Source organism: Pseudophryne corroboree, chromosome 7 (assembly GCF_028390025.1).
Source record: "Pseudophryne corroboree isolate aPseCor3 chromosome 7, aPseCor3.hap2, whole genome shotgun sequence".
In the NCBI taxonomy this organism is placed as follows: Eukaryota; Metazoa; Chordata; class Amphibia; order Anura; family Myobatrachidae; genus Pseudophryne; species Pseudophryne corroboree.
Genome location: NC_086450.1, coordinates 408,321,922 through 408,334,364, shown reverse-complemented (window position 1 = coordinate 408,334,364; position 12,443 = coordinate 408,321,922). Strand labels below are relative to the sequence as shown.

The window sequence follows — 12,443 nt, the reverse complement described above, 5'->3', positions numbered from 1 at the left end:
CATAGAGAGACTTACCCCACTTAAATACTACCAGAATAATATATATATATATATATATATATATATATATATATATATTATTCTGGTAGTATTTAAGTGGGGTAAGTCTCTAATTATATATATATATATATATATATATATATATATAATTCTGGTGGTATTTATGCAGTCGTTGGGAAATTGTTTGTGTAGAGCAGTGGATAATGGGAGCATTTCTGTAGAATTGGGGCTGGGCAATGTATTATTGAGTAAGAACCCAATTGTCTCTGCACACTCCCCAAGATTCATAAGAACTATAGCAACCCTCCTGGCCGGCCTATCATATCGGCAAATGGTTCGCTATTCCAGTCAATTTTAGTATACCTAGATTGTATTTTGCAACCCTGTGTAATGGGCCATCCAATGTATATTCAAGACACCACTGCATTTTGTAACAAATTGTATGCTGTAGGTGTGGTACCGGAAGGTAGTCTTTTATGTAGTATTGATGTGTCAAATCTCTATACTATTATACCTAATTTGGAAGACATAAATGCTGTGTGTGACTTGATAATAGAGAATTTGCTGTACTCTGGCCCGGATGCTGGACTTGTCACAGAATTACTGGAGATGGTGTTGATGAAGAATTACTTTCTTCATGATGGAAGATTTTATCTTCAGACGTCAGGGTGTGTGATGGGGTCCAATGTGGCCCCATCGTACGCCAATGCGTTCATGTTTAAAGCTGACAAATATATCTTCTTCAGTAATCCGGAGGTCTGTCACAAGATCAGATTCTATGCGAGGTATATTGATGACCTCTTTGTGATCTGGACTGGTCCAGCATCATCTTTTGTGACTTTTATTACTGAGCATAATGCATCTGGTAGTCCAATCAAATTTACGTACACAATCGATACTAAGGTGGTGAACTTTTTGGATGTGCAGGTCAGTTTACAAAATGGCAGGGTCTCTATGAATTTATATAACAAACCCACTGATCGTAATACATTGCTACATGCTGGCAGCTGCCATCCTAGATCACTAAAATATGGACTACCATATTCGCAGTTTTTACGTGCTAGGCGAATTTGTAGTGATAGTACATCAGCCAGTGAAAACATTGACAACATGATTTCCAAGTTTGTAGCGCGTGGGTACGACCCAGGAAGATTAGCCCTAGCTAAAAACAGGGCTTATGGCAACACCACGTGAACAATTACTTAAATCCAAGACTAAGGACACTAATGGGAATCGCATTCCATGGATTAACCACTTTAATGATAAGAGTGATTTTGGGGGTCATTCCAAGTTGATCGCTCGCTAGCAGTTTTTAGCAGCCGTGCAAACGCATAGTCGCCGCCCATGGGGGAGTGTATTTTCGCTTTGCAGGAGTGCGAAAGCCTGTGCAGCAGAGCGCCTGCAAACACATTTTGTGCAAAACAAGACCAGCCCTGTAGTTACTTATCCTGTGCGATGAATGCTGCGACGAGTGACACGGTAATGACATCAGATACCCTCCCAACAAACGCCAGGCCACGCCTGCATTTTTCCAAACACTCCCAGAAAACGGTCAGTTGACACCCATAAACGCCCTCTTCCTGTCAATCTCCTTGCGTTCGGCTGTGCGATTGGAATTGTTGCTAGAACCAGTGCAAACCACAAAGGACTTCGTACCCGTACGACGCGCATGTGCATTGCGGTGCATACGCATGCGCAGATTAGCCTTTTTTTAATGATCGCTATGTAGCGAACAACGGCAGCTAGCGATCAACTCGGAATGACCCCCGATATTAGAAGAATTGCTAAGAATCTGTAGCCCATTGTAAGTTCTGATGAAGGGCTAGATCTAAGAGATAAAAGGTTAATGCCATGTTACACCAGAGGAAAGAACCTATGTGACTGGGTAGTAAAAGCTGATGTCACAGGGTTTGACAAAGGCAAAGAACAACAATTTTTATCTAGGAAAAATGAATGCTACAGATGCTTAAACTGTATTACTTGTCGCTACATGGTTGCAGGTGAGTCATGTCTGCACCCACACAGTGGGAGAAAATATATGGTTAGATACAGATTAACCTGTACCACTAGATACATTGTGTATATGATCACATGTCCATGTGGTCTCAGTAATGTAGGAAAGACGGAGAGGACTTTAAGAGAACGTATGGCTACACATAGGCTTTCCATTATAACTGCTATTGATACGGGTCACAGTGATCAGTCCGTGCCCAGACATTTCGTTAATGCTGGTCATAGTTTAGCAACCCTCAGATACAAGATTATTGATCATATCCCCCCTCCCCGCTGACTTCGGGGGGGAGATAAATCATTGGCATTGTTAAAATGTGAATCAAGATGGATTCACAGGTTTGGGACTCTGGCACCTAAGGGCCTTAAAGAGAACTTGGGTCTCCACTGTTTTCTTTAATAGGCTGACATCATTAGTCCGGTTGAAACATTGAACCGTCAAGCTGTATTTTATGCTGTTATGCAATTGTGTCGCCAGCGAAATCGATCCAAATTGTGTTAATGGGATATTTGCTGTTTATAATACAGTAATTTTGGTTATGTACCAGTTTATAATGTGCTTGCTACGTATCTGACAGCCTGCTTTTAATTCAGTTTGTTTATATCCGGTTGATATGGAAACGGTGCGCAGATGATGACGTCATATATGGGTGCCGTCAATCAGCCTCCAGATCCCGCCGTGTTACGTGGTGTGGTGAGGGGATTTAATGGTGAGTTGTAACATTGTTTGTTAGCCTGATGATGAAGGATTAAACCTTCGAAACGTTGAAGCAAACCTGCATTTGTATGCCACCAATACAGTGCTATATATATATATATATATATATATATAGTCAATTTCCGTCAGGGCTTTCAAAACTGACAAGGCTCGGTTGAAACAGCTGTTGGGCATGCCAGTCTGTATGTTTACCATGTGATTTGAATAAAGCCTTTTTGGAAACTGACTGTGAGGGACGGTTTTTCACTTTACCCATGGGAGATGACTGTGTTTATAGTAACCTTTCTGGACTCTGCACCCCCTATTGCAACTACTAATGGGCTACCTGGTGCAATGTGTATAAGGGGCTACCTGGTGCAACGTGTATAAGGGGCTACGTGATGCAACCTGCATAATGGGCTACCTGGTGCAATGTGTATAAGGGGCTACCTGGTGCAGTCTGTATAAGGGGCTACCTGGTGCAACTTGTATAATGGGCTGCCTGGTGCAACGTTTATAAGGGGCTACCTGGTGCAACGTGTATAAGGGGCTACCTTGTGCAACTTGTATAATGGGCTACCTTTGCATTGTGTATAAGGGGCTACCTGGCACAATGTGTATAAGGGGCTACCTAGCACACTGTGTAGAATGGCCTCAACCTGGCACAATGTGTATAAGGGGCTACCTAGCACACTGTGTAGAATGGCCTCAACCTGGCGCAATGTGTATAAGAGGCTCTACCTGGTGCAATTTGTATACAGCAGTCCCCGTCCCCATCTGAGGGCATCAGAGCAGCGACACAGTACACCATTCTCCCATCCCACTGCCTCAACAGAGAAGCAGCGGAAGAAGGGGGGACAGACAGTCGGGAGGAATGGCTCTAGGGGCACCAGGCAGCCGAGCAAAAAGGGCGGGGGGGGGGGGGGGGTTGGATGTTCAGGGGCCGAAATCATTGTGCTTGGAGTGCCGGGCGGCCGGTACCATTGTGCCCAGGGGCGGCCCGACCCCTTAATCCGGCTATATATTTTTATATATATATATATATATATATATATATAGCATAGATTTGTAATCTTTAGGAGATAACCCTGCATTTACTTCAGGTCTGAAGCCATGAAATGCCCTAAATAAATTACTCTCTGATCTATCATCACTAAGATTCTCTCCTCAACTTCAAAATCTATGTTCACTGTTATCACCATGCCACCATAAACTTAATTTGATGGTCAGGATCCAGGACTATTTCATGCATGCACTAAAGCTGTGTACACACAGTGAGATTTATCCTTTCGGTTTTGACTATATAGTCAAAATCGCAAGGAAAGTTAGTGCAAATCGCACTGTGTTTAGCCAGCTGCGATACCGATGCGCACTCCCGTGGGGTCGGTATCGCAAGGAAAGATAGACTGTGCAGGCAAGTCAATCCAGGCTACATTACTTTGTACTAGAGTACATATATAGGGGGTCATTCCGAGTTGTTCGCTCGTTATTTTTTTTTTGCAACGGAGCGATTAGTCGCTAATGCGCATGCGCAATGTCCGCAGTGCGACTGCGCCAAGTAAATTTGCTATGCAGTTAGATTTTTTACTCACGGCATTACGAGGTTTTTTTCTTCGTTCTGGTGATCGTAATGTGATTGACAGGAAGTGGGTGTTTCTGGGCGGAAACTGGCCGTTTTATGGGTGTGTGTGAAAAAACGCCACCGTTTCTGGGAAAAACGCGGGAGTGGCTGTAGAAACGGAGGAGTGTCTGGACGAACGCTGGGTGTGTTTGTGACGTCAAACCAGGAACGACAAGCACTGAACTGATCGCAGATGCCGAGTAAGTCTGGAGCTACTCAGAAACTGCTAAGAAGTGTCTATTCGCAATTCTGCTAATCTTTAGTTCGCAATTTTGATAAGCTAAGATTCACTCCCAGTAGGCGGCGGCTCAGCGTGTGCAAAGCTGCTAAAAGCAGCTTGCGAGCGAACAACTCGGAATGACCCCCATAGTAAAAATAAGATGTTAAACCTACCGGTAAATCTTTTTCTCCTAGTCCGTAGAGGATGCTGGGGACTCCGTAAGGACCATGGGGTATAGATGGGCTCCGCAGGAGACATGGGCACTATAAAGAACTTTTAGTATGGATGTGCACTGGCTCCTCCCTCTATGCCCCTCCTCCAGACCTCAGTTAGAGAACTGTGCCCAGAGGAGATGGACAATATGAGGAAAGGATTTTGTTAATCTAAGGGCAAGATTCATACCAGCCCACACCAACCATACCATATAACCTGGAATATACACAACCAGTCAACAGTATGAACAAGAACAGTATCAGTCAAAGACCGATTCCAACTGCAACATAACCCTTATGAAAGCAACAACTATATACAAGTCTTGCAGATTTAGTCCGCACTGGGACGGGCGCCCAGCATCCACTACGGACTACGAGAAAAAGATTTACCGGTAGGTTTAAAATCTTATTTTCTCTTACGCCCTAGAGGATGCTGGGGACTCCGTAAGGACCATGGGGTTTATACCAAAGCTCCAAACCGGGCGGGAGAGTGCGGATGACTCTGCAGCACCGACTGAGTAAACGCAAGGTCCTCCTCACCCAGGGTATCAAACTTGTAGAATTTATCAAAAGTGTTTGAACCCGACCAAGTTGCTGCTCGGCAAAGCTGTAATGCCGAGACGCCTCGGGCAGCCGCCCAAGAAGAGCCCACCTTCCTAGTGGAATGGCCTTTACAGAATTTGGTAACGGCAATCCAGCCGTAGAATGAGCCTGCTGAATCGTGTTACAGATCCAGTGAGCAATAGTCTGCTTAGAAGCAGGAGCGCCAACCTTGTTGGCTGCATACAGGACAAACAGAGCCTCTGTTTTCCTAATCCTAGCCGTCCTGGCTACATAAATCTTTAAGGCTCTGACCACATCCAGGGACTTGGAGTCCTCCCCCGTAGCCACAGGCACCACAATAGGTTGGTTCATGTGAAAAGAAGAAACCACCTTAGGCAAAAATTGAGGACGTGTCCTCAACTCAGCTCTATCCACATGGAAAATCAAATAGGGGCTCTTGTGGGACAAGGCCGCCAATTCGGACACCCGCCTTGCAGATGCCAAGGCCAATAACATGACCACCTTCCACGTGAGAAATTTTAATTCAACTGTTTGAAGAGGTTCAAACCAGTGAGACTTCAGAAAGTTTAAGACCACGTTAAGGTCCCACGGTGCCACTGGGGGCACAAAGGGGGGCTGGATGTGCAGCACTCCCTTCACAAACGTTTGGACTTCTGGGAGAGACGCTAATTATTCCCTCTGAAAGAAGATAGATAAGGCCGAAATCTGTACCTTAATGGAGCCTAACTTCAGGCCCATATCCACTCCTGTCTGTAAAAAGTGGAGAAATCGGCCCAGATGGAAATCTTCCGTAGGAGCATTCTTGGCTTCACACCAAGAAACATATTTCCTCCAAATACGGTGATAATGCTTTGCCGTCACCTCTTTTCTAGCCTTTAGTAGAGTAGGGATGACTTCCTCCGGAATACCTTTTTCAGCTAGGATTCGGTGCTCAACCGCCATGCCGTCAAACGGAACCGCGGTAAGTCTTGGAACACACATGGCCCCTGCTGTAACAGGTCCTCTCTGAGAGGAAGAGGCCACGGATCTTCTGTGAGCATTTCCTGAAGATCTGAATACCAGGCCCTTCGAGGCCAATCTGGAACAATGAGTATTGCCTGCACTCTCCTTTGCCTTATGAGTCTCAAAAATTTTTGAGATGAGAGGAAGAGGAGGAAACACATAGACCGACCGAAACACCCATGGTGTTCCTAGGGCGTCTACTGCTACTGCCTGAGGGTCCCGTGACCTGGCGCAATACCGTTGAAGCTTCGTGTTGAGGCGTGACGCCATCATGTCTATTTGAGGAATTCCCCAAAGACTTGTTATCTCTGCAAAAACTTCTTGATGAAGTCCCCACTCTCCTGGATGGAGATCGTGTCTGCTGAGGAAACCTGCTTCCCAGTTGTCCACTCCCGGAATGAAGACAGCTGACAGAGCGCTTACGTGATTTTCCGCCCAGCGAAAAATCCTGGTGGCTTCCGCCATCGCCACTCTGCTCCTTGTCCCACCTTGGCGGTTTACATGAGCCACGGCTGTGACGTTGTCTGACTGAATCAGAACCGGGAGGCCCCGAAGAAGATTCTCCGCTTGTCGTAGGCCGTTGTATATGGCCCTCAACTCCAGTATGTTGATGTGTAGACAAGCCTCCTGGCTTGACCATAGTCCCTAAAAATTTCTTCCTTGTGTGACTGCTCCCCATCCTCGGAGGCTCGCGTCCGTGGTCACCAGAACCCAGTCTTGAATGCCGAACCTGCGACCCTCTAGGAGGTGAGCACTCTGCAGCCACCACAGAAGAGACACCCTGGCCCTGGGGGACAGGCTTATTTTCTGATGAATTTGAAGATGGGACCCGGACCACTTGTCCAGAAGGTCCCACTGAAATGTCCTCGCATGAAACCTGCCGAAGGGGATGGCCTCGTAGGTTGCCACCATTTTTCCCAGTACTCGAGTGCATTGATGGACTGACACTCTTTTTGGTTTTAACAGGTTTCTGACCATGTTCTGGAGTTCCTGGGCTTTTTCCATCGGGAGAAAAACTCTCTTTTGTTCCGTATCCAGAATCATGCCTAGGAACGATAGCCGAGTCGTCGGAACCAATTGTGACTTTGGCAGATTGAGAATCCAACTGTGTTGTTGGAGCACTTTCAAGGAGAGCGACACGCTCTCCAGCAGTTAGTCTCTCGATCTCGCCTTTATCAGGAGATCGTCCAAGTATGGGATAATTGTGACTCCCTGAGCACCATCATCTCTGCCATTACCTTGGTGAAAATCCTCGGGGCCGTGGAAAGCCCAAACGGCAACATCTGAAACTGGTAATGACAGTCCTGTACAGCGAATCTCAGGTATTCCTGATGAGGAGGGTATATGGGGACATGAAGGTATGCATCCTTTATGTCTAGAGACACCATAAAATCCCCCCCTTCCAGGCTGGATATGACCGATCGGAGTGATTCCATCTTGAATTTGAACTTTTTTAAGTACAGGTTTAGGGATTTCAGATTTAAAATGGGTCTGACCGAACCATCCGGCTTCGGGACCACAAATAGGGTTGAATAATACCCTTTTCCCTGTTGAACCAGGGGAACCTTGACCACCACTTGCTGTTGACACAGCTTTTGAATTGCAGCTAACACCACCTCCCTTTCCGGTGGTGAAGCTGGCATGGCCGACTTGAAAAATCGGCGGGGGAGCACCTTTTCGAATTCCAGCTTGTAGCCCTGGGAAACAATTTCGATTGCCCAAGGATCCACTTCTGAAAGAATCCAGATTTGGCTGAAAAGTCGAAGACGTGCCCCCACCGGTGCGGACTCCCTTAGGGGAGCCCCAGCATCATGCGGTGGATTTTGTAGAAGCCGGGGAGGACTTTTGCTCCTGGGAGCTAGCCAACGCAGGTGTTCCTTTCCCTTTACCCTTACCTCTGGCAAGGAAAGAGGAGCCCCGACCTCTTCTGGCCTTATGCGACCGAAAGGAATGCATCTGATACTGTGGAGTTTTCTTTTGCTGTTGGGGAACAAAAGGTAAAAATGTAGATTTACCCGCGGTAGCTGTGGCAACCAGGTCCGCGAGCCCCTCCCCAAACAACACTTCACCCTTGTACAGAGAAAGGGTTTTGTTCCGCAACAGGTAAGTATGGCAAACTACACACCAAACTGGGTTGAGTTTGTGTACCAGCAATAAAGTATTTATCACGTATTGAATTCACTCTGCCGGTGGTGCACCCAGAGTCAGTAAATTGAACACAAAATACAAAGAAGAAAAAGAAAGACTCTGTGTTGGGGCACTCTTACATGAAAAATAGTTAAGTCCTAACGTCAATTTATTTTTCATGTAAGAGTGCCCCAACACAGAGTCTTTCTTTTTCTTCTTTGTATTTTGTTAACACTTCACCCTTGTAAGGTAAAACCTCCATATGTTTCTTGGAGTCTGCGTCACCCGTCCATTGGCGGGTCCATAGAGCTCGCCTCGCAGAAATAGCCATCGCATTGGCTCTGGAACCCAGCAGCCCAACGTCTCTTTGAGCGTCCCTCATAAATAAGACTGCGTCTTTAATGTGGGCTAATGTTAATAAAACGGTATCCCTGTCTAGGGTATCAAGGCCCTCTGGCAAGGTATCTGTCCATGCGGCAACTGCGCTACATACCCATGCCGATGCTATTGCCGGTCTGAGCAAAACACCTGTATGCGCATAAATAGACTTTAAAGTAGTCTCCTGTCTGCGATCAGCAGGATCCTTGAGGGCTGCCGTGTCCGGAGACGGTAGCGCCACCTTCTTGGACAGGCGCGTCAAAGCCTTGTCCACCCTGGGAGAGGATTCCCAACGCACCCTGTCCTGAGCAGGGAAAGGATACGCCATAAGAACTCTTTTGGGAATCTGCAGTTTTTTATCTGGAGTTTCCCACGCTTTTTCAAACAACTCGTTCAGCTCATGAGAAGGGGGAAAGGTTACCTCAAGTTTCTTCTCCTTATACATGCGCACCCTCGTGTCAGGGACAGAGGGGTCATCCGTGATATGCAAAACCTCTTTCACTGCAATAATCATACACTGAATACCCTTTGCCACCCTTGGGTGCAATCTTGCATCATCATAATCGACACTGGAATCAGAATCCGTGTCGGTATCAGTGTCAGCTATTTGGGATAGGGGACGTTTTTGAGACCCCGACGGACCCTGTGACCCAGCCCAATCTGTGGATTGACCCTCAGCTTTTTCCCTGGACTCTGCCAGGTCCAGTCTCTTATGTAATGAGGCCACACTTGCATTTAACATATGCCACATGTCCATCCATTCATGAGTCGGCGTTGCCGACGGAGACACACCACTCATTCGCTCCACCTTCTACTTGGACGAGCCTTCCACCTCAGACATGCCGACACGCACGTACCGACACCCCCACACACACACAGGGATATATCTATAAGGGGACAATTCCCCAACAAGGCCCTTTGGAGAGACAGAGAGAGAGTATGCCAGCACACACCCAGCGCCTACAGATACTGGAAAATAACCCAGATAGCGCTTTTATCACCAATCAATGTGTAATACACTCACTGCGCCTTGAAAATGCCCCCCCCCCCCCTCTTTTCCAGCCCTCTGTCCCCGAGTTCAGCAGGGGAGAGTCCGGGGAGCCAGCTTCTCTGCAGCGTTCTGTGGAGAAAATGGCGCTGTTAGTGCTGAGGGATCAAGCTCCGCCCCCTCCAGCGGCGGGCTTCGGTCCCGCTTCAATATGTAAAAAATGGCGGGGGATCTCTCCATTTACTGCCTCCGCAGCCTAATTAAGAAAAAGAAGGAGGCTGCGCTGACAGAGGAAAGAACAATTGTTCTTTCCTCTGTCAGCGCAGCCTCCTTCTTTTTCTTCATTTCCTTCCAGGGAGTGACTTCCCCGTATTATTGGCTGCTGCTTAGCTAATCAGCTCGCCTCATAGCGCCCGAATAACTTTGGGTATTTTTTACCTATTTTTTGCATCTCCGCAGCCTAATGCCTCCTGATATGCCATACCCGAGGTTTATTGCTGCCCAGGGCGCCCCCCCTGCGCCCTGCACCCATCAGTGCCTGTACTGTGTGTGTAGTGTGTGGGAGCAATGGCGCGCAGCGTTACCGCTGCGCGCTTACCTCAATGAAGATCTGAAGTCTTCTGCCGCCTTGAAGTCTTCTTTTCTTCTTATACTCACCCGGCTTCTATCTTCTGGCTCTGCGAGGAGGACGGCGGCGCAGCTCCAGGACGAACGGCGGGGTGAGACCAGCGTTCCGACTCCCTCTGGAGCTAATGGTGTCCAGTAGCCAAAGAAGCAGAGCCTATCATTTAAGTAGGTCTGCTTCTCTCTCCTCAGTCCCACGATGCAGGGAGCCTGTTGCCAGCAGTGCTCCCTGAAAATAAAAAACCTAACAAAATTCTTTATTTAGAGAAACTCTGTAGAGCTCCTCTGTAATGCACCCAGTCTCCTCTGGGCACAAAATCCAACTGAGGTCTGGAGGAGGGGCATAGAGGGAGGAGCCAGTGCACACCCATACTAAAAGTTCTTTATAGTGCCCATGTCTCCTGCGGAGCCCGTCTATACCCCATGGTCCTTACGGAGTCCCCAGCATCCTCTAGGAAATAAGAGAAAATTGGCACTTAGTCAAAATCGCAAGTATAGATAGTCAAAATATTTAGGGGAAATAGCAAAGTCAAAATCTAAGATAGGGGGTCATTCCAACCTGTTCGCAAGCTGCGGTGTGAACGGGTCAGAAATGCGCATGCGCGGCAGATGCATTGCGCACGCGCACTGTTGCCTGGGATGATCGTCACCGGGCAACGCCGCCGCCAGCGAGAAATGTGATCGCAGTGGCGATCGCAAGAAGACAGACAGGCAAGAGGAGTTCCGGGGCAGATACTCACCGTTTTCCAGGCGTGGAGCCCAACGCTGGCGGATCCAGGCGTTTGGAGGGCGGATGTCTGACGTCAGGACCGGGACTTTCATCGCTGGATCCGTCGCACTGGGTGAGTTACTGCAGCCCTGGTCTTGTTTTACTTGAAACTTTTTTAGCATAGCAGGGCTGAACAAGCGATCGCAGCCCTGCTATGCTAAAATACATTCCCCTATAGACGGCGTCAGGCTGATCGCACGAGCAGCAAAAAGTTGCTACGTGCGATCAACTCGGAATCACCCCCATAGTCAAAATCGAACCGTGTGTATGCACCTTTAGTGTTCCTTGTAGCTTATCTCCTGATCTGCAGGGATTTCTCTCAGGCTGTGTACACACGGCGCGATGCGCCATACAGCCCTGCCGATATAGTCAATATTGGGCTGCCTGCACAGTCTATTTTTCCTTGTGATGCCGATCCTGCTGGACCACGCATCAGCATTGCAAGGACTATACACACGGGGGTTAATTCAGACCTGATCGCTAGGCTGCGTTTTCGTACAGGTCTAAACTGCGCATGCATATGCACTGCAATGCGCAGGCGCGTCGCACGGGTACAAAGCAGATCGTCGCTCAGCGATGGGTTTGTGCGAAGGATCCGTTCGCACGGGCGTTCGCAATGAGATTGACAGGAAGAAGGCGTTTGTGGGTGTCAACTGACCGTTTTCAGGGAGTGTTTGGAAAAACGCAGGCCTGTCCAAGCATTTGCAGGGAGGGTTCCTGACTTCAATTCTGGTCCAGGACAGGCTGAAGTGTTCGCAGCGGCTGAGTAAGTCCTGGGCTACTCAGAGACTGCACATAATCTGTTTGTACAGCTCTGCAACACATGCGTTCGCACAATTGGAAAGTGAAAATACACTCCCCTATGGGCGGCGACTATGCGAACGCAGGACTGCAAAGAACCCCTAGCGAGCGAACAGGTCTGAATTAGCCCCACGGTGCAATATGCACTATATTTTCTTACGATTTTAACTATATAGTCAAAATCTAAAGAAATATTGCACCATGTGTACACATTTTAGGTCCAACAAAGTGCCATGCAGTTCTCAGCTTTTGGCTGCAGCATGTGTTGTGTTGCTCACTTCTGATTAGACCACCTGTGTGGGTATTTCTCTGTGTGAGTAATTGGCAGAATCCTGTGTACAGCATCTAGGTCTCTCTGTGCATTGTTTCCGCAGCCATGTTACCTAGTCAGCTGACCGGACTGTTTACCAATAGGAGTGCTAGTATCCTT

The 12,443-nt window shown here is 47.7% G+C and overlaps 1 protein-coding gene across 3 annotated transcripts in view; it reads right to left on the bottom strand.

Moving 5' to 3' along the window:
* LOC134945416 (ankyrin repeat and fibronectin type-III domain-containing protein 1-like) overlaps positions 1 to 12,443 on the bottom strand; it is a 1,003,308-nt gene that overhangs the window by 639,499 nt on the left and 351,366 nt on the right. The gene's annotated exons all lie outside the window — the stretch shown is intronic.